Source organism: Lissotriton helveticus, chromosome 7, assembly GCF_964261635.1.
Source record: "Lissotriton helveticus chromosome 7, aLisHel1.1, whole genome shotgun sequence".
NCBI classification, from domain to species: Eukaryota; Metazoa; Chordata; class Amphibia; order Caudata; family Salamandridae; genus Lissotriton; species Lissotriton helveticus.
The window spans coordinates 1563120698-1563144300 of record NC_136068.1 but is presented as its reverse complement, the minus strand read 5'-3'; the positions used below and the strand labels follow the sequence as shown (position 1 = coordinate 1563144300).

Here is a 23603-nt window from a genome sequence, read left to right as displayed (position 1 = left end):
TCCTCGACATCAAGAAAGTGTCACCAAAATTGGTGACAAAAGTGCTCAGCTGGCCTTTTGGCAAGCTGTCCAACATCCTGGCACGAGGCAAGAAGAAAGTTGCATACTACTAAGGTGGATGGGGGGGGGACAACCGGGCAAGCTTCTAGGTGATTATGTGCATTTGCATACTCATACTAATTTAAATGGAGAACCATGGATTCTGCTCTCACCACACCAGGAGGTGATAGGAAAGAACCAATCTTCACCGTCACAACAGATTATGCTCCGATAGATCAATGATGCATTCACCCTAACCAAGGATTTCAGATCATTTTTCAATTTGGAATTGCTTAGAAAACACACTTGTTTAACCTTATCCCAAGCCCAGGAAGTTAGGATCATTTATCCTTTACAGAAGTGGAGCTTCAACTGGGGCACCTGCTATGTTTATATTTGAAAGTGTTTCCTGTTGAGGTTTAATTTCTGTGAAATGAGCATCAAGGCCAGAACGGAATTTCACCTGCCTGTTTATCTAACAAGAGTCCACAGTTTTGCACAAAATGTTTACCCTACTGGAGTGCTTTCCACTGGTAAGTGCTACCTCATTGGGTAAATAGTAAGTGCGTACTCTACAGTACAGCTGTGTAATGGACCACGAGGAAATGGCTTCAGCGATCTTGTGTGCATTTAATTTCAGCAATATGATTGTTGCTAGGGGAAATGGGGAGCCCCAATACCCCCGCGGCTCAAGATGGCTTCCTGCCTCCAGCAGGCAGGGAGCAGCAACAAATATTGCTCCTTGTTTGTGGGTGAAATTTTTGATTTGTTTCCAAGTTTGCTTGACAGTGGGCAGGGAACAAATGAAACGTCTGCTCCTAGCTGGCAAGAGCATTTTTGAAGCTCCTGCCAGCTGGGAGTGGACATACTGTTTGCTGTTTACTGTCTACTGTTTGCTCTTATTTAGAAGGAGCTTTAAATTGCTCCTGTCAGGCAAGAGTAAACTGAGGTTTCCCTGCTCAGGTCAGGGAAGCCACTATGTCCCAAGGTGGGCACCCCAGGGCATAGCGGAGTCTGGCCCTGAGGGATGGGCTCCCCAGGGCCCCATTTCTGGCTCTGAGAGGTGGGCTGCACCGCCCCCTCAATTTCATATGCAGGCCGGGCCCTGGGAAATGGGGTCCTGGGGCCGATCGCAGCTTGGCCTTAGTGAGGTGGTGGTCCCCAGGGCTGAATATAGCCTGGGAGGGGGGCTGCACACCCCCATCCCCTATATATATACATATATAGGAGGTGGAGGTTCCCAGATCCAATATGACCCGAGAGGAGGGTCAAAGGCCCCCAACTCCATTTTTATAATCGCATGGCTCTCAGAGGTGGTGGTCCTCAGGTCCAAAAAATGGCGAGGAGGGGGTCATGCGGCCTCTCCCCCCATTATTATCATTTATCCAACCCCTCCCCCCCGGAAACTGGCCACCCGAAGACATATTAATAAGTGCAGGAGCCTGTTCTTGTTTTTTTTTCAATTTTGCCACAAATTTACGGATCTTTCATAAAATCACAGCCAAATTGAAAAAACAAATACTTTTTTACCTCTGGCGGGGACCCTTTTAGACCTCACCACAAGGCCGAGGAGGTCAGGGTATTTATATCTTGCCCCTATCTTTTTTCACCTTTTTTCTCGGGATTTCAACGACTCTGAGTCCCAAGATGGCTGCCAACAGTTCCTGGTTAAATGTTGGCAGCCAATCGGATATCTACATGAGATCTGTCGAATCCGGGAAAGGTTTGCGTCCCTAGATATACAAAATAATTTTTTTCGTAAAGAACTCTAAATCTGCTTGTGGTATATAAATAAATAATACTGGATCTATTTTTGTCTAGGCATAGCAATAACAGATAGCTCAATAAATAAGAGTCAAGATTCGAGGTAGTAGGAGTTTGCAGGTTTATTACAGCATAAAGGACAGGAACAGGACAACCTGCATAGGAATAGGATGGCAGAGCCTGACAGGGGGGTCCCGACAGCTGCCGGGCAGGATCTGGGATGAGCGCGCTAACATTTAATAACAATACACGATCATATATACTAAAACAGTTGCATTACAATACATACGATAGGCGGAGCAGTGGGTGTGGTCAATAGCAGTCGCGAAAGATAAGGGTGAAAGTAGGTGTAACAGAGGCGTATACATAGACATGTGATGCAAACGTAACAGAATATGTCATGAATGGGGTGGAGACATGGAGGGGGCTACCTAAGGGGCCGGGACCTCTGACCTAATGGTGCGCGCAAACTGGCAATGACGTGTTACTAGAAGAAGCTGGGGCTACGAACTCTGTGCTAGGAGCAGAGACTGAAGTCTGGAGAGTCAGGGCGACATGTACCTAAGCAGTATCTAGTATCTGATGTTTAGAGAACATGTTGATAGAATCCAAAAGTTATTGGGGTAAAGGCTAACGGACTCTAAGAATGGTGCATGCATTATTCTACATGTAGTGCGTGATGAAGAATATTAAATGACCATTAAATGCAGTATTTCTCTTACATGGAGACGCAAAGGCTAGACAATGACGGAAACTATTGATGCGGTTCAGTAGCTTAGGAATGCAGAGAAGGAGGACTGAACTGATAACTGGAATCATAACATACTCTTGGCAGACTCAGAGGCAGAGCCAGGCTGAGCCGGGCACTGTGAGGCAGGAAGTAAGTGAAGGGTCAGGAACACAGGTGGGGGCTGTATCGCTCCTCAGCGAGGCTCAGGAGACAGGAGCTGAATCTAGTATCCGGGCCCTTTTGAGGCCTAGAAACGGGGACTTTACAATGAAATAACGTGCACACTGAGAAACGTGGCAACGTAGCTTTACATAGGCCTGATATTCGTAGTATTCACGAGAACTGGAAACTGGCATACTAGAGGTGGACACAGCTGTAATTGCATCTTTAATCGAACATGGGGAATACATATGCATATTAATCATGCACACATAACATATGATGGAGGACGCGTAGGGACACAGAACATGGCAAAATTTACTTTTCCACATTCCCTCCTTGTCACTACGTTTCCATCAGGAAACATCAATATTCATGATACCATCTATCATTTCATACAGTATCATTTGCTCGTCTCGAATTTTCTGGGAACGGGTTTTAGAACGGGGCTTGGGACTAGGAATACAAGAGGTAGCACAAATGCCGCAAATCGCAGGGCCACATTGTATACAGAGGCAGCAGCTGAATATGATCGCTACTGCAATACCTAGAAAGGACAAGACTTTCCATCCCCAAGCGGAAATTATATTCCAGAACCAACCGGACCATGTCCAGGTGCCTGGATCTTGGTGTAACAGATGGGCAATTTTATGGAGTCTGGTTATAGCTGAATAAACAGACGGCGCGTTATTTGGAATGAAAATGCAGCAACTAGATCCGATGACTCTACAGGCCCCGCCCCTATCGGCCAATATGACGTCAAGGACGAGACGATTCTGTAAAACGACAAATCTCATAGCAGATTGTTCTTCAGTTAAGTTACCTAGAGCAGAGGCAGTCTCATTAACTACTGCTTCAAGGGTTCTGGTTAACCTACGAATTAGCTTACTATTCTGGATAGGTCCTATAAAGAAAAAGAAACCTCTATTGAAATCTGTATACTGTTCTAGAGCAGTTTCAGTATAATCGACAATGGGGGACTCAATCTCCCTTCTATGTCTAATGTGTACTAGATGTGTGTTTCTATGATAATCAGATGGAGCTAGGAAAACAGGTGGCAGTAGGAAGGCAATGTAACAGGTTCCCTCCCAATCGAGGGGCAGACGAACATATGCGGTCTGACCACAAATAAAATAAGAATGACGTGAAGCTTTGAAAATAGATTTCCCACTGTCACTATATTTGACAATAGTAGTACAATCGCTATGTCCTACATGTACGGAACCATTATTTCTAACACATAATTCGCCTTTGACTGGTAGTACTGAAATAGCAGGTAAGTCTGGAGTAGAATCAGACTGAACATTCAGGACCATAAAATTCGAAGAATAATTACCTAGATTGTAAACTTCGTTTTCTAGATCTAACCCTGTTCTGTGGGGAAGACCTTGCTTGTCTGGGAAACATGTACTGTTAAGGAAAGACATATCCGTTGAGGATGACGTTAACGTGGACCATGCTCCACACGAACCATTATGTGAGAATGGATAAGGAAAGAGTGGCAGAACTCCCTTCGGGGTCTGGAAAGGGGGGAGTCGACCACACACCCAACAATTAGTGGCATTGCTGGTCTGGTGTGAATAATGTAACATGCGGATAAAAGAATTGTTACGCATAGCGAGGCGGTAAGAGAGTTCATGAGGAGGCAGATCACTAAACGTGTGCTCTACTGTAGCATTAGAGGACTTATTTACATGAGAAACTGGAAAATACAAGTAAAATGCATAACTGGTGCAGGAAATCATAATACTGAGAAATAATATGAAACATAGAAAAATGATACATCGGATTGAGTTTTGACTAACTCTCTCACTATGGGGGTCTATTTTATACATGTCAGAAACCGGTCTAACCGTTTCACCTAGGGGAGGACTTAGACAATCAAACTGGCTGACTTATTTTACTAGACCTTAATTTTTTCTTATACTCCTGTTGCGGAGTTGTCTCTAACAGGGAGGGTGCAGTATCAGTGTCTTTTGCGGGACAGTCCTTAAGAATAGTACTTTGGCAGTCTTTTAAATGTTCGGAAATGTTCTTTGAAACTGGTTTCAATCCATAAAATTTCTTGATGTGCGAAAGATGCACCCAGCCTTTGCGTCCCTCCAACTTCACGGCTGTGCGGGTGGCCAGGAGGACCTGTCGGGACTCCTTCCAGCGAGGCTCCAGCGGACTTGAACGATCGAAATTTCGCACTAGGACCATGGATCCGGGAACGATTTCATGCGGTGCCACCTCGGTATTGTCTGGAAATGCGGCGGCAACCTGTGAACGACAAGAGTTGAGGGCAGACATCAAGGAAGCTAGGTAATCTGTCAGCATATTACTTGAAACATCGGTAATACTTCGGGGTCTAGGAGTACCCCACATGTTAGGGGGGCGGCCGAAAACGACCTCATACGGGGACAGACCTGATCTGGAATGTGCGACCATGCGCATATAGAACAGGGCGACTGGCAGAGCTATGAGCCAGTCCACACCTTTCTCTTGACAAACTTTTGCAATTCGAATTTTCAGGGTCTGATTATGTCTCTCTACGAGACCGGCTGCTTCAGGATGGCGTACACAATGGAACTTCCACTGGTATCCTAACAAAAGGGACACATGCTTCATGAGTTCAGATGAGAATGGCTGGCCGTTGTCAGAATATACAACCCTAGGGAGTCCATAACGGGGGAAGAACTCACGAACCAACTGCTTGGCAGTAGTCGTGGCTGTGTAATCTGGAACTGGATATGCCTCCGTCCACCTGGACAAAGCGCATACAACTACAAGGACATACTTGAAACCTCGACATCGCTCAATCTGAATGTAATCCATCTGGAGGACTTCAAAAGGGTGGTCAGGGGGCTGGAATCCACCTTGTTCCACCGGGACACTTTTACCTGGATTAAACTGACAACATATCATACAGGTACGGACTTTCTGCTTGGCTGCAGCTCGTAAATGCTTGTTAAACCAAATGTTCTGGATACTGTCTAACATAGCTTTTTCTCCTAAATGTGCTGGACTATGTGCGGTATTAATAATGACTTGAACCATAGAGTCGGGGAGAAACCATGTGGCTCTACCCTTCGTTAACCATCCTTGATCTGTCTGTACCCCTCCTTGTTCGGACCATTTCTTGATTTCATCGGGAGTAGCATGTAACTGGATATCTATGACATCTTGAGTAGGGTCTTTAACTGTCATACATGTAGTCGGATCTGGAGTGTGTGTCTGTGTCGGATTAACTGAAATGTCTGGAGTCTGAGCTGTAAGCTTGGCTGTGCGATCTGCTAGATCATTACCTTGGGAAATAGTGTCAGTAGCTTTCGTATGTGCTTTGCACTTCATGATAGCAATGGATGTCGGTAAATGTATGGCATCTAACAGAGCTTGAATAAGGAGACCATGCTGAATCTTGGTTCCATGAGAAGTCATGAAACCTCTCTCTTGCCAGAGCACTCCGAAGTCGTGTACAACTCCAAATGCGTAACGTGAATCGGTGTAAACATTAACTTTCAGGTTCTTGGCGTGTATGCAGGCTTGAGTCAGAGCAACTAGCTCCGCTGCTTGAGCAGACAGGGTGTCAATGCGGTGTGTTTCAATAACTTCAGTGTCAGTAGTCACTGCATACGCGGCTACTAGTTCTCCTGTACTAGTTCTCATGCATGAACCATCCACATAAAGTGTCAGGTCGGGATCTGGTAATGGAATATCTGTCAGATCTTGTCTTGGCTTTGTCATGATGTTAACTACTTCCACACAGTCGTGTGTGGCAGAATTCGAAGTAACTGATGGTAACAATGTAGCAGGATTTAAAACGTTGCAGCGTCTGATTTCTATGTGTGGCTGGAACAGTGTCAATTCATAACCTGTTAAACGTGCAATTGTCAAGTGCTGAGTTTGTGTTCGGTTTAAAAGAACTTCCACGGAGTGTGGGACTTGTACTGTCAAGGAGTGTCCTAATACTATGGAATCACTTTGTCTGATAGCTAGTGCTGTGGCTGCAACTGACTTGAGACACGCAGGCAGAGCCTGGGCTACAGGATCTAATGTGCTCGAAAAATAAGCACAAGGCTTGTATTGTCCTGCTTGGTCTTGTGTGAGGACAGATAATGCTGTACCTTCGCGTTCTGTGACGAAAAGTGTAAAAGGCTTACTGTAGTTCGGTGTTGCTAGAACTGGAGCTTGACATAGGGCTTTCTTTAATTCACTAAAACTAAGTGTATGTTCAGATGTCCAAGGGAGGACAGTCGATACGGCTGCCTCCTGTGTCGTTAACTGTATCAGTGGCTTGGCTAGAAATGCATACTGAGGAATCCATTGTCTGCAATAAGAAGTAAGGCCAATAAAAGCACGTACCTCCTTCTGGGTCTTGGGCTGAGGAAGACTCGCTATTAACTGGATACGGTCTGGTGTCAACTGCCTACCCCACTTGGACAGTAAGTGGCCTAAATAGATCACTTGCTGGACACAGAATTGAAGCTTCGAAGGGGACACCTTGTGTCCCATCTCGGCTAGAAAATACAAGACTGTAAGGGATGCTCGCTCGCAAGCACATTCAGAACGGGCTGTGATCAGGAGATCATCGACATACTGGAGCAGGGCAGTGTCAGTTGGCATGTGAATGTTGTCTAGTTGTCTCTTGAGTGCTTGACTGTAAATACTAGGACTTTCTGTGAAACCTTGAGGAGCGCGTGTGAACATATAGCTCCTTCCATTTAAACAAAATCCGAAAAGAAACTGGCTGTCTGGATGAATGGGAACACTGAAAAACGCGTTCTTGAGGTCTATGACTGAAAAAAATGAGGCTTCAGAATCAATGGCTGTCAACAGGGAAGAGATATCTGGGACAACTGGATACTGGGGAATAATACATTTATTAAGCTCTCGGAGATCAATCACTAAACGATATACGGGAGGTGCATTCGGATCAGTACGTTTCATAACAGGAATGATCGGAGAATTGCATACATTGGAGTCAGTTTCTACAACTACTCCTTGAGCCATGAGCTCGTCAATAATTTTGGATAAGGCTGCTACAGCCCCAGGTGGCAATCTGTACTGTCTGATTCGTGGCAGGACTACACCTGGCTTGAGAGTCACACGATGGGGTGTGATTTGCATAAAGCCAACATCAGTTGGACCTTGTGCCCATAGATGCTGCGGGACATTGGACAATCTCGGATCAAAATCTCGTAATACATAGTGACCCTTGAAGTCACGTAGGAACAATCGTATTCCCTCTGGGGAACAGCATATAACTGCACCTAACTCTTTCAGTGTCTTAATGCCTAATAGATTTTCTGGACATGACTTAGTAAGTAACAGATCAGTAGTGCGGGACAATGGACCTACTTCTAGAGTAACTGGCTTTGATATTTCATTTACAATAGGTTTTCCTGAAAATCCAAGGGAAACATTTCTTGAGCCTGAGAGCGGAGCCCCTGGAACTTCGGCGTGACTGATGGTGGTCCTACTTGCCCCTGTATCAATCAAAAACTTTCTATCTTTCCCTAATACTTGACTATGAACATAGGGACCTTCTTGATCTACAGGTATCTCGATGAGAGGCAAGCCTACCTCCCTCTCTAGGCTGTTTCATGAATATGGCTGATACTCTGGATACTCAGACTGTGCATACTGGTACATCTGCTGTGTAACATGCTGTGTTGCAGCGATAGGCTGCGGTGCTGTAACTGTCTGTGGTGCATTCTGTGACTGAGGAGTCTGTGTAACTTGTTCTTGTCTCGGCGGACGTGGTCTTTCTTTAGTCTTACCGGTAGCTATGTTGTGTTTCAGAACTGCACACTCGTTTATAAAATGACCTGGCTGTTTACAATAATTGCAGTTTCCTTTAACGGGAGCTGCAGGATGACTGGCTTGATTTGGTCCCCTCTTCTGACTGTCTTGAGGAACAGATTGTGCAACTAGTACTTTCATTTTCGTGTCTTTCATACGTTTTCTCTCGTGATCTTGCTCTTCTCTGATTCTATTCTGGTGGTATTGAAGCATCTGTAACATTTGGGACGGGGTATTAGCTTGCCAGGTACTTTCGACTTTCAAAACTCGATTCTTAATTTGTGGACTTGAATTCTCGACTAATTTAGTAACAAAAAGATGAGGGTATGATTCGCTACTTGTCTTGAGGCCACTGTTTATGGTAAAACATTTCTCAAATCTGGAATAATAATCACTAATATCTTCATCTTGTTTCTGTTTACAGGCTGAGATTGCATCCCAGTCTTCTTTTCTAGTTGTCAATAACCTAGGCAAAACTTGTATTAATAATTCTGGTAATTCTTTACATTTATCTCCAAGACCGGTACCTGGTACTCGTGCCTTGTCTTCAGCTTCTAGGACTGTCCAATCGATCTTTTTCTCTCCCACCTCCCATTCTTTTTCTTTGAGTTTCTCATATACCCCTGCGGGCAACAAGACCTTTAACATTTTAATGATATCTGGATACGTGTATTCTCCCATACGGAGCATGTCTTTTAATTCTCGGTGGAACCCTGCTGGATCTTTATCATGACAGGGAATTAACTTTTTCATCTCTAAGAGTTCCATCTTTGTGATAGGGGTGTAAACAAACACTCGTTGCATCTCACCACCCTCTGTCTTAACTGGATGCACTTCTCGTAACGGATTCTGTCTGTCTATGTAAAAGGGTTTACTTTCTGGGGGTGAGACATGAACAAAATGTGGGTTCAGAAACATTCTGTATTTGTGGCGCTGTTCTAGAATGACACTAATTAAATCGGTACCTAAACCTTTCCATCTATACTGGAGTAACTCGTTCAGGACTTCGTGTAACGGACCTGGATCAGAATGTTGACCCTCATACAATGTGATGAGGTGCTGGATCATATACATACCCGCCAGTCGTTGCTCGGCTGGGGGCATTTTCAGAAACATTTGTGCCACTATTTCGTCTGGAAAAGTGGTAGAATCAGTAATCCATCGGACTGCTGATCGGACTAGTTCTTGTTCATGCATAGTACTTAACTCGCTATAACCGATTCGTGATTTCAGAATGTGATCGGTAGCTTGAAATACTTGTTCCAGAGAACCTTGTTCTGGTGCTGGATGATGAAAAATTGACTTGTGTTCTAGGCGCAAATGGCGATCTGGAAATCTAGATTTTCCTACATACGCTATTCTGTCGGGATTCTCGTCCTCTACCTCTTCTGTAGAAGAGTCATTTTCTTTCTCGCTTACTTGTGCTGCTTTACGTTGTTCGTGTATCCTTATTATTTCTTTACGAATCTTCTTGTACATACTCTCTATACTACTGATGGTCTTATGCTTACCCTCGGCTATATTATCACTCCACCTTGTCAGGACTTTCATTTCGGCTCGATCTTTGGTCGGATAATCTTGTTCCCTTATTAGACAATTAATCAGAAACTTTAATATCATGAGCTGGACTTCAACTTTTCTTTGGCACATGACGTCACTAATACTTTCTGGATCATTCCCTGTACGGATGAAACGATATATTCTGTCTAGATCTTCTTTCATATCTGGTAGGGTGACTAGATACTCGGTCACCTTTCTCACGCGTAATGAATATAAAACCATATTATCCTCGCCTGGGACTGGATCATAGCCACATTCGGTAAGGGCTTTTCTTATTTCTGCAACAGACTGATGTCTGGGCGTACGCTGTGACGCTTGTGCATGTAATTCGGCTAACGTTAAACGCTTGTGTGGCGGCGGGGTTCCTGGAGGACCTCCCCCTGCGGCCCCTAAACTAGAGTCGTCTACTGATGCTCTTCGTCCTGGCAGAGTGGGAAATGGAAATGCAGGCTGGACTTGTATGGCGGGCTGGACCGGGGGTACCGTAACAGGTACTCCGGTGTCTGGAGGCGCGGGAAGTGCCTGATTTACAGGGACTGGCGGAGCAGGAACAGGATTTGCATATTCTGGGATTGTGTCGTCCAAATAGGACGAAATGAAAATATCAGCTGCGGTCGGTTTGTGACGTAGCTTGGTCGGAACTAATGGTGGCGGAAAATTACTGAATGCCTCCGGGGTCGCTTTTGGCAAGCCCTCGGCAAGAAGAGGATACATACCCTTAATAAGAGCATGCCTCTGTCTGTCTGACTGTTCGGTTTTAACTCGTTCACCTATCTCGATTAATTCCCTTTCTTGGGCTCGTTCTAAGGATTCTCTACTTAATTCTGACTTTCTGATTTCTTTTTCGGTTCTTTTATGAGATTCTTTGCGCCATAACTCAATGGCATCTTTCTGTGACTGTCTGGCTTTCTTTTTCCATAATGCTTCTTCTACTCTCATGATGCACTCGGCATCCCACGTACCTGATACGGGCCATCTATACTTTTCCTCTAACTGTTTGGTATACTCTACCCATAAATCTAGATACAATATGGCGCTTATGCCATGCTTCTGATACATGAAATGACCTGGACTGTCCCTAGGCGGAACAGGAACTGCTGCTTCTAGCAGACCTTTTCTGGTTTTTAACTGACGCAGTTTTGAAAATAGCGGCATGACTGAACTATAATCTGGACACAACACAATACACAATAAACACGATAGTTACTTCACACTCATACCACGACATTAAAATACATGAATAACATTCAGAATAACAGTTCGAACAGAATACTACCTGGAATACGGGAAACAGAATACATGAATTTTCTCGAGAACAGAACTGACTAGAACAGAGACTAGATGCACTGCTGAAACAGTACGAAACTTACCGGTCTCATACAGAGACACGTCAGGACCCGTATCCACCGAAGTGGACACTTCGTTTTGTGGGTCTGTGTACCACCAACCCACGGACCAGAGTCAATTAGATTGACCCTGTCTAGATACTACCCCAGCAACGGTACTCACCGGGCAGCAAGAACGGAAGGCCTCGGACTGGACTGGACTGCTTCGACGCCGGACGGACGAACTTCGAACTTCTGTTACGGGTGGGCCTCCGGATACCTCAGACCTTGGACTCTCGGCTTGGGCTCTGGTCGGGACTCGCCGCGTTCCTCCACCGCATCGTCTGGATGCTGGACCGCCTCCTCCGTCTCCTCCGTGGGCCTGAGGGATACTTGAAGCAGAAATATCTGCACGTGCACGGTATGGTTCCGTCACGGCTGCAGAGGGTCAGGGGGCCGGCGTGGCTTCACCGGCGCGTGGGGAAAGGGCAAGTCCCTGTTCGGGCGCCATTATGTGGTATATAAATAAATAATACCGGATCTATTTTTGTCTAGGCATAGCAATAACAGATAGCTCAATAAATAAGAGTCAAGATTCGAGGTAGTAGGAGTTTGCAGGTTTATTACAGCATAAAGGACAGGAACAGGACAACCTGCATAGGAATAGGATGGCAGAGCCTGACAGGGGGGTCCCGACAGCTGCCGGGCAGGATCTGGGATGAGCGCGCTAACATTTAATAACAATACACGATCATATATACTAAAACAGTTGCATTACAATACATACGATAGGCGGAGCAGTGGGTGTGGTCAATAGCAGTCGCGAAAGATAAGGGTGAAAGTAGGTGTAACAGAGGCGTATACATAGACATGTGATGCAAACGTAACAGAATATGTCATGAATGGGGTGGAGACATGGAGGGGGCTACCTAAGGAGCCGGGACCTCTGACCTAATGGTGCGCGCAAACTGGCAATGACGTGTTACTAGAAGAAGCTGGGGCTACGAACTCTGTGCTAGGAGCAGAGACTGAAGTCTGGAGAGTCAGGGCGACATGTACCTAAGCAGTATCTAGTATCTGATGTTTAGAGAACATGTTGATAGAATCCAAAAGTTATCGGGGTAAAGGCTAACGGACTCTAAGAATGGTGCATGCATTATTCTACATGTAGTGCGTGATGAAGAATATTAAATGACCATTAAATGCAGTATTTCTCTTACATGGAGACGTAAAGGCTAGACAATGACGGAAACTATTGATGCGGTTCAGTAGCTTAGGAATGCAGAGAAGGAGGACTGAACTGATAACTGGAATCATAACATACTCTTGGCAGACTCAGAGGCAGAGCCAGGCTGAGCCGGGCACTGTGAGGCAGGAAGTAAGTGAAGGGTCAGGAACACAGGTGGGGGCTGTATCGCTCCTCAGCGAGGCTCAGGAGACAGGAGCTGAATCTAGTATCCGGGCCCTTTTGAGGCCTAGAAACGGGGACTTTACAATGAAATAACGTGCACACTGAGAAACGTGGCAACGTAGCTTTACATAGGCCTGATATTCGTAGTATTCACGAGAACTGGAAACTGGCATACTAGAGGTGGACACAGCTGTAATTGCATCTTTAATCGAACATGGGGAATACATATGCATATTAATCATGCACACATAACATATGATGGAGGACGCGTAGGGACACAGAACATGGCAAAATTTACTTTTCCACATGCTGAATGGATTTACACCAAATCACAAATTTACAAAAAGGGCTCATTCTGGACCATGGCTAACTTTCTGCCAAATTTGGTGTGATTTCGTTCAGCAGTTTAGGCAGTTATCATGTTCAAAATTGCTATGGGAAATTGCATGGGGAAAAGTATTTGGGACACCCCTTTTTCTTGCTGAAGCTGAAGTGAGTGGCAAGCTAGTTTTAACCAGATTCACCAAACAGCTCCAAAGTTATTAGCAAAACAGAAAATGCTTTGTCTATGGAAACTATTGGGGTTATTATGATGGCAGTGAACCCGCCACCGGTAGGCTGCCGGTGGCGGGTTCACCGCCATCGTGCGGCCAATTACCGCCACGGGTCTGAGACAGGCAATCGTTACGTTTGCCTGTCAGACCCACCCCGCATCCACAAAATGGTTGCGTTACCTAGCAGGCACCGGCCGCCAGATTTGGATGATGCATCCCTGCCAGCCTGTCAATGGCGGTTCAACCACCATTGAAAGGCTGTTGGGGATGTACTTTGGGGGCCCGTAGCGGGCCCCCCTTGTGCAGGGGCATGTTAATTTTGCACTTGGGGGCACCACAGTTCCCTGCACTTGGGGGCACCACAGTTCCCTGCACTAGGTGGCAGGCACCGCGTCGTGCCTGCCACGTAGTGCAGGGAAATGCACAACATGCATTTTTATCATTGCAGCAGATGCTGCAGCCAGCAGCACCCGCCGCAATGGGAAACAGGCACAATCTGACCGCCGCAGTGGTGGTTGCATTGTAATTTCATGTGCGATGAATTACTTGGGGATTACAAAAAGTAAAAGCTAGTGCCTTGTCCTATGCTTTTAGAAAGCTGAGAGATACTTTGGCATGTCCAAATCATGAGCATTACTTAAGATTATGAAAGGAAAGCTAATTCCCTCTTTGACTTACGGCTCATTGATTTTTCGAGGTAAAGACTCAAAATCACTTGATAACCTACAAATAAAAAATTACATCTGTTTTTAGGGTCCCAAAGTATATTGGACATGCTAATGTCAGATTGGAATTTGGTTTTAAAAGACAAACTCTGACAAGACAATCTGCCTTTTTAAAGTCATTATGGGGCATAGTACCAAGGGCCTTATCGCCGCTTTAGCGGGAATTTTTCTCGCTAAAGCGGCGATAATTTTATCGCCCTATTACTTAGCTGTCGCGACAGCTAGTAGGAGATAGCGATCATCTTGGGGCCCACTTTGCATGTCAGCGATATTTATCGCTAATGACATGCAAAGTGGGCATGCCAAGATGTTAGCACATCGCTATCTCCTATTACCTACAAAGGCGTACTTTTGGAAATATTCGCGCTAAGCGCGAATATCTCCAAAAGCTAACGCCTGCCCAGAGCAGTTCTTAGCCATGTTATCCAATGGTAGGTGGATAACATGGCTAGGAGCATTAGCTCGGTAATGCATGAATATCGCTGACTTTTCAGCGATATTCATGCATTTCGGCCGATTTGTATCGCTTTTGAGATAAACCTTGATAATAGCAAGGTTTATCTGCGATAAAAACCGGCGGAGCTTGGCGATAATAATATTGCCGCTAACCGTGTTAAGCGATAATTATCGCTTAATCTTGGTAATATGCCCCTATATTCTTTTTCTGTTCAGACAAGGGATCTCTGGCAAACCAGAGTTGGCAGGAGGTAATGAGGTATGAGTATGCTAAGGTTTGGAGAGCTTATTTAACTGAGAGTTTAAACAATTTTAAGTCTCCGCCCTTTGAAAATGAAACCAGGAGTAAAGTGGTGTTTAAACAGACAATAAATTGCTCAGCTAATTTCTTATCGATTCTTCTGGATAAGGATGAGTTCGCTAAAAAGAGACACACTTGGCCTGCTTTAAATTGGAATCACAATCGTACCTCACAACACACTAAAAACCATCTTTAAGAAACAGATTTATGCAGTTATGATTTGGGAGATACCCCACAAAGGATGGAATTCCTAAATGGGAATTAAATTGGCCCACAAACAGTTGTCAGTCAGTTATGTGTTTTTTATAATGAATCTCTTATGCATATTGTATCCACTTGTCCACAACTGATAGAAGAGAGGATTTTTTTTTTAAAGTCCATCTTTAATGAATGAGGGGTGTCGTCAAGCCATTATAACTTGTCTCTCTGGGTACTCGTCTTGCCTGACTACTCAGTTTGTAAAGCATCCTTGTTACAGAAAAAAGCTCCTCTCAGAGTGTCACATCTGATATTAGATACTCGCCTAGAGAATTAATGACTGGTCTTACCAGATAATTTTGCTAGTCTTAAATAATGCTAAACTAAAAAATAGTAATGAATGATTTTATTAGATATCTAAATCGCTAAACGGAAAATGGAGCTGCACATATTGTACTTGAAGTTGTGTGCATGGGTTTGAAACAGAAGTTTTAAAAGATGTTAAAAAGTCATCGCACAAGAGCACTTTAATATTTGCTGCTAGTTGCAAACGATTGTATAGATATGATTTACCCATCGCTCAAGAGCACTTTGACAATGGTTGCTAGATGTAAAACATTGCACAGGTACGCTTTAATTCATGTACTTCAAATGTTTTTTTTTTTTTGTCTGAAATTGTCTTTCTTTGAACATGCATTGCCGGTCAATATCGTTTGTAAAGTTTACCGTTATCGCAGGAAAGAACTATTCTCAGAGTGTGATATCAGATGCTTGCCTAAGAAATTGCACAAGTGCACTTTAATTATTGCTGCAGGCTGTAATCAATTGCACAAGTGCACTTTAGTATTTGCTGCTAGATGTCAAACATTGTCAGGTATATGTGCCAGCAAGGGATTTCTTAAACTACAAATTCATGTTAATTTCTGGATTCAATGTTAATAAGCTCTGTCCAGTACTTTACAATTCAACTTTTATAAATATAATTTCAATTATTTCCATATGAACTAATCATCAGAAGAATTCTTAGACACAGGTATATGTATTCAAAAAATGTATACTAGTAAAGCAATTTGCAGAGGGTACAAAAACAAATATAAAAAATATTCCATAAACACAATGCAACCGGATGTTTACAATGATTCAATATTACAGCCACCCCTTTGTTACAGTTGTGAACATCTTTTCAAAGACAGTGATAGGGCAATATGATCGACTAAAAAGACAGCATGTACTCCATTCCAATGATGTGTGAAATAGGTGTGAAGATCTACATTTCGGTCTAATATTGTATATATCCATTCCATCTTCAGGACATTTAGTATAAAGATGAATGACCCTTCTAACATGATGTGGATACAATTAAGCTTTATTTAATGATCCACAATCAAGAAGAGGGATAGCTAAATAGCCTCCCACTGGTACCAGCAGTGAATGCCAATAGTTCAGGAGCAGTTACCTTAAATGTGGTCTTATTTTTCCCCTTCTGACCAAAATACACTTCAGTCTGTATTTAAAAGTGGTTCGATATAACCGGCGTCCTGCTGTCTACACAGTCAGCGTCTGACATGTCAAACATGGCACAGGTTCATAGTAACAATTTTCATTTTAATTATGGTATTTTAAATCTGGATTTTAAATTAAGGGGTAGTGTAGGTGGTTAGCTGTTATCTCAAAGATGCACCATTAGACAGATTGGATTGGTATAATTGAGTTGATTGAAGCCATTGCTGCTAAATGTAAGTTATTGTATTAGTGCACTTTAACTATTGTACTTTAATTATGATATGAATTTTAAAATGTGGGGAAGTGTAGGTCGTTCTATCGAGGTCGTTTATATTTTTTATTCCCAATATTATGCGATGTCTTATGTTATCAGCATGAAATATGGAACCAAAATATAACGTACCTTGTTATTATTTTCAAATTAATGGATTATAAATGCCACGATATGTAAAGACATGATTTTAGCTAGATCAAATTGGTATAATTAAGCTTTTGTTGTAATCCAAAGGATTTTTTTTCTTTCTTTACTTCTGTTTGTAATGAGTTGTATTAATCAATAATAAAGAAGTTCATTCATGTGTGGGACCGTCGCCACATAGGCGGGCGGTCCCAATTCCTGGGACGGTGGCGGACGGACGTATATTCGTCCCCCATCATATTCACCCCCTATGTCCTAACTATAACTACCTACTGGCATCGATGTTAAAAATGTATTTATTTATTTATTTTTATTTTTATTTAATTCCACAGCTCAGCAACATGAGATAGCAAAAAAATAAATAAAACAACAAAATAAATAAAAAAAAGGAAAAGAGACATAAATCCAAAATGTGCAAGTTACAGATACAAACACCGATGAGGCTAATTTAAAAAGCGAAAAAATAACTAAGTCATCATAAAACCAATATATCAATATATCATATCATCGTACATTCAAGTATTCATATGGGTGAAAAACAATTCCCAAATATTTAATCCTAATTTACGTTTGGTAGTACCCTTTACGGAATATAAGCTAAATTCTAGAATGGCTAATCGAAACATTTTTGCCTTCCAGTCTTCAAACCTTGGTCGCTCAGGGCATACCCAGTCCCCGGCAATACACAAGCGAGCAACCGTCATTGCAAAAAACAAGAACAATCGATGTTTATACAGTACATTCCCTCTTGTGACTGGCCGCCCCAGCCAGAGGAGCATTAAGACTGGAGTGATATTAAACGCAATCCCCAGAATAATGGATAGGACATTTTCCATATCATGTAGAAACACATTCAATTTGACACAACTGAAAGAAATATGTTCTATGTCAGCACTGTCATCCCCACATCGAAAACATTTACCATCATAGCGGTCCCCCAACTTATACATATGTGCTGGGGTATAATACAATCTGAATATAGTTTTAAAAAACTGTACTTTTACAGTTCTCCCAGTTTCAAAGACCATTGTAGATTGTATTTCTCCAAGTCATCCTTTTGACATGACGTCAAAATTTTATACAACACACCAATTCTATTCTGAGATTTAATAGCCTCAATCAGAGGATTGGAATTCAATTTTAATTTCTTTTTTAACAGAAAGTCCCGTATTTGAAGAAACTTAAAAAACTGTGAATGTGATAAATTATATACCATTACCAAATCTCTATACTGTTTAATAAGTCCCCCATCATCAAATAAGTCACCTAGTTGGCATATACCTTTGTCTTGCCAGCCCCTTACCATCCTATCACCAAAAATACTAACTGGGAGCAGTTTCGTCGCATTCAATGGGAGTATAATAAGAAAGAGGTCTTAGGTCTATTAATTTACGTACTTTCCTCAATGTTTTTATCGCTTCATCCAAAATCTTAAACCTAGTCCTCTTGTAGTAGCTTCCCTCAATTTCACGAAATAAGCTGCGATTAGCTTCTATTCCTAAAATTAAATAAAAAATAGAATTAGTAATACTTATGTTATCCTCATCCGCTCCACACAGTAATACAGCCATTTTTTGTAACCAACAAACATAATAATATAGAACAAAATCAGGCACTGCTAACCCACCCCTTGAAGTCGGAAGCAACATAAATCTCATAGCTCTACGAGGCTTTTCCGGAGCCCATAAAAATTTAGAGCAGAATGCCTGTAGCTTCTGCAGTTGAGTTGGTGTAATTTCTAAAGGTATTGCTCTAAATAGATATAGTACCCGCGGTAATATATTCATTTTTAAGACATTCGCTCGCCCAATTAGAGTGAGATGCAGCCTACCCCATCTCTCCAAAGAATCTGCAATATTACTACATAATGATCCCCAGTGTGCATCAACCAGTGTGTTAATTGTAGCCCTACTTTTCACCCCTAAATACGTGGCTTCTGTCACAACTCTTGGGTAATTTAATATTACAGTGTCAGTACATACAAGTTGCGTCTTAGTAACATTCAACTTATATCCCGACATCCGCCCAAATATCGCAGCCTGCCGTTCAATCTCGAATATGGCAGTAGCCGGATCCGCAGATGTAATTGCGATATCGTCCGCATATGCAAATACAGTATAGGGAGTGTTACGTACCAAAAAGGGTTTAATTAACTGACTTCTAGAAAGCATTTCTATAAAGGGATTAATATATAAAGCGAAAAGTAACGGGGAACAGGGACATCCCTGTCTCGTCCCTCGGGTAATCCGTAGTATTTCTGAGGTAAATCCCATTGTCGCTATTCTCGCTACAGGTGTAGTATATAGAACTTGCAGTGCAGTCAAATTTTTTTCTCCAAATCCCACATTTTCCATTAGTGTCCATAGATACTGCCATTCTACAGGATCAAGCGGTATTTCTGCGTCACGCAGAATCAGCCCATGTTTTCGCCTCTCTACCTCCGCTATATCAAACAAAGTAATTACTTTGTTAATGTGTGCTATCGTCCCCCGACCAGGTATAAAACCATGTTGATCCTGAGATACCAATAAGGATATTACTTTGGAGAGACGGTTAGCTAAAAATTTTGAATATATTTTCCCATCACAATTTAGAAGTGAAATGGGGCGGTATGAACCCGGTAGCTCTGCATCTTTCCGCTTTTTGCTAAAAACTACAATTGTCGCTTCATCCCAGGAGTTTGGTGCCAAACCATTTTGAGCTGCCCAGAACGTAGCTAACATACTCTCCTTCAAATCATCAAAAAAGAGTTTATATATCTCTCCTGGTAATAAGTCCGGGCCCGCTGCCTTCCCCACGGGTACCGTCTTCACTCCATTGGATCGTTCTTCCATCGTTATTGGGGCTTCTAACATTTCTATTGCCTCTGATTCCAATGTGGACATTTCGTCTAACACATTTGGTGTAATTTCCACAGGCCCCCCTTGTTAGGAAGTATAAAGATCCATATCAAATTGTTGAAAGCTAACTAATATCTCTTTTGGGTCCGATCTTAAAATCCCTGCCTTATCCTTTAATGAAGCAATATTACGATAAGCATCATTCATCCGTAGTTTAAGCGCTAAAGCTCTTCCAACAGATTCTCCATACTCATGACATATTTGTTATGTCCCATGGAGGTGAGCAGCCTCGAACACTGCCTTGAGGCGTGTTTTTCAGGTGGAAACTACAGTTCCCATGATCCTCGGCGATGCGCGCGACGCATTATGCAGATGACGTCACACGCGGAAGCTTCAAGACGGAGCCGTGGACGATAGCACCTCGCCGTTGATTCTACCTTTCTTCACGAAGACACGGTAGGGGTGTTCGCACCAAGTTCCAGAGTATCCTTTTTCGTGAGCCTCGGCTCGTCAGGTTTCCAGTTCCTTGAGTATCCTGGTTGAGCTCCTTACTCGAGTGGGAGGTGACTATTGTGTGTTGTTTGGATCAGTTGGCTGGAGGCTCCAATTCTCGAGTTCCTGAGGAGGAGCTTACGTTCTGCTTCCTAGTGTCGGAACTTTCACTGGACTCTCCGTTCACGAGAGTGATATTGACATTGAGTGTATGAGCGCCCGGATCGGGGCCTCGGATTGAGTGACATTATTTCATGATTCTTTTCCTGAGATTTCGTGACACTGTTTCCTTTTTTTTTTTTTTTTTTTTTTCATAATTTTTTTATTAGCATCATGAGTAGCATCAAATACATATATATGTACAATATCAGACAAATCATATATGAAAGGGCATTGATCTAAAATAATACTACAAACTCAATGTTTCTATTTGACCATTAAGACATAATTACTCCCCAAATTTCTTGTATCTTCCGTTTTTGCCTCGGTCCCTTAGTCATTGCTAAAGAATTTTCCATATTATAAATGTCTTTAACCAAAAGCCACCATTCCATGACCGTGGGGGGATGACTTTGTATCCAAGCCCTGGCAATAGTTAATCTGGCACATGTAAAAAGTATATTCATCAAGTCCCGAAATCTGTTATTTGCCCCAACAACTCCAATCAAAATATCCAGTTGCGTGAGTATAATTGGCCTAGCCATTTTGTTCGAGATGACCCCCACTACATCCTTCCAGAAAATGGAAAGCTCAGGGCATGAGAAAAACATATGAACGATGTTTGCCCCTTTGAGTGCACATTTAGGACATTTTGTACGATCATTCGATTCGTTCAGTTCATTATTACAAGCCCATTTTAAAATCCTGTCTGGTGAATAATACAATTGAAACAAAGTTCTAAACAGCTGTAGTTTCAGACTAGACGATTGAACTGCATTATTTAGGCTATTTAGCGAGGAAGTTATCATATCTGATGTTACATTCACATCCAGCTTTGTACTCCACTTTTCTGCCACCTTACTAATGTCATCCTTGTGTAAGATAGAGAAAGCCTTATACCCACAGCTGATCAGTGCCTTGTCAGAATCCCTATACATACAGCTCCAGATTTCCGATTCAGATAAACTGTCAAGGCCTGTTCTACGGATGATATAATCCTTGATCTGATTGTATTTTAACCAAGCCCTTTCTGGTAGTTTATATATCATCTTTAGCTTTTCGAAAGTAGAAAATCCAGTATGGTCATACAAATCTCCCAGATTATTCATGCCATTATCCGAAAACATAAAACTAGCTGAATCATGAAAAACACCTGGTAGCCCTGGGTTATACCAGAGTGGTGTTTTGACATGAAATAGGGAGATATTATTCCTATTAAGGATAGATCGCCAGATATTTACTGTGTCTCGAATCGTCTTGAACCGTACTCGTTTAAAGTAGTTGGGGTCATTGAGTCTGTACAAAAACATAATTGCCTCCTCCCCTAGTGTGAATTTATGAAAATAAAGACATTTATCGGAAATGAGTAGGCTGCGAAAACGAGTTAAAAAAGCAGCCCAATAATATAACTTAAAGTCTGGTAACCCAAGTCCACCTTGATCATAGGGGAGTTTAAGCAGAGATATCGCCCGTCGTGCTTTCTTATACCCCCATATGAAGCTGCTAATGATACCCTCCAGTCTGCTAAAATAAGTATTGCATACTCTTAAAGGTATGGACCGGAAAAGATATAGAAATCTAGGTAGAATCTTCATCTTGATTAAGTTAATTCGTCCCAAGATCCCCATTGGAAGTTTGTGCCATTTCTTAAGAAGAAGAGAAGTTTCTTTTAATAAAGGTTCATAGTTAAGTGCGATTATTGAATCAGGATTAGCAGAGATTTTTACACCGAGGTATGTTGCAACATTACATACTCCATCCATTGGTATTAGTGAGGTAAAGTTTGTGATTATTTGCGTTTTGCTGATGTTTAATCTGTACCCTGATGCCATACCATATTTATCTGCTTCGATACCAATACCTAATATCGCTTCAGGGACATTTGTAGAGAAAACCGCTACGTCATCTGCATAAGCAGTTATTTTTAGTGCTTTAAGGCCATTTTTAAACGGTACAATCATCTCTTGCTTGTGCAATGCAATCAAGAAGGGTTCTATTGCTAAAGCAAATAACAGAGGAGACAGAGGACACCCTTGTCGTGTGCCACGTTCAATTGGAAAGATAGGTGAGCATTGTCCTGAGTAGCATACTTTACCCCTTGGTTGATCATACAAGGATTTAACCCATTTCAAGTACTGACCTTTTATGCCGAATGCAACCAAAGCTGCCCAAAGGAAGTCCCACCCCACGCGATCAAATGCCTTTTCCGCATCTAAAAGGATCATACCGAGTGAGGTGGGACACGTCCTAGCAACATCAAATGCCGCTATAGCAGTATTAATGTGAGCGGCAGTATCCCTTTTGGGGATAAACCCGTGTTGAAATGGTGAAACCATCTGTGGCATTAGTAGCGCAAGCCTTGTTGCTAGTATTTTTGCAAATATCTTTGCGTCGGCATTAATTAATGATATGGGTCTATAAGACCCTCTCTCTTGTGGGGGTTTCCCCTTCTTAAGAAAAAAAATAATTTGAGTGCGATTCCAAGATTTTGGAGCTTGTTCTCCTTTACCAATAGCTTTAATAACCATAATCAGGAGAGGAATTAATTCTTCCATGCATTTTTTATAAAGTTCAAGGGGAATTGAATCTTCGCCTGCAGCTTTTCCCAATGCTAGGGAGTTAATAGCTGTCTGTATTTCTCCTACAGTTATATCTTCTTCTAAATGATCAGCTTGCTCATCCTCTATGTTCTGTACGGCATTTTCTGTCAAATAGACTTTTATATTATCTCCTGTTGGGACTGTTTCAGGCGTATATAACTTTTGATAGTATGTGGCAAACTGAAGTAAAATTGATTTAGAATCTTGATGTAGTTGTCCATCGTCACCTTTTATTTCCTTAATCAGCATTTGGGCTCGGTCTTCTGCCACTTTATATGCTAGAATTTTTCCTATCCTTTCCCCACTTTCATATTGATTCAACCTATATTTAGCTAATTTAGAAATGCTTTTCTCCCTAAAAATATTTTTCAGAACAAGTCTTGATTCCTTCAGTTTTAAATTTAAATCTTCGATTTCTTTTGCCCTTGTAGTAGTAGTGCTAGTAGCTAGCCTCTTAGATAGCCTCTCTTCGATATTAGATATATCATCTAGTAATTTTTTATTTTTTCCCCTATTGGTTTTATTTTGCTGCCAAACAAACTGTTGTGTGAACCCCCGAATGCTGGCCTTACATGCATCCCACAC

The 23603-nt window shown here is 42.4% G+C and overlaps 1 protein-coding gene across 5 annotated transcripts in view; it reads right to left on the bottom strand.

Moving 5' to 3' along the window:
* LOC144767544 (uncharacterized) overlaps positions 1-23603 on the bottom strand; it is a 360042-nt gene that overhangs the window by 187803 nt on the left and 148636 nt on the right. For 2 of the 5 annotated variants that reach the window (XR_013598250.1, XR_013598251.1), the window contains one exon: positions 18325-18425. The exons of the other annotated variants lie outside the window; for them this stretch is intronic. The gene's annotated coding sequence lies outside the window, so the exon portion shown is untranslated. The remainder of the gene's footprint in view (positions 1-18324; positions 18426-23603) is intronic. 5 annotated transcript variants of the gene reach the window in all.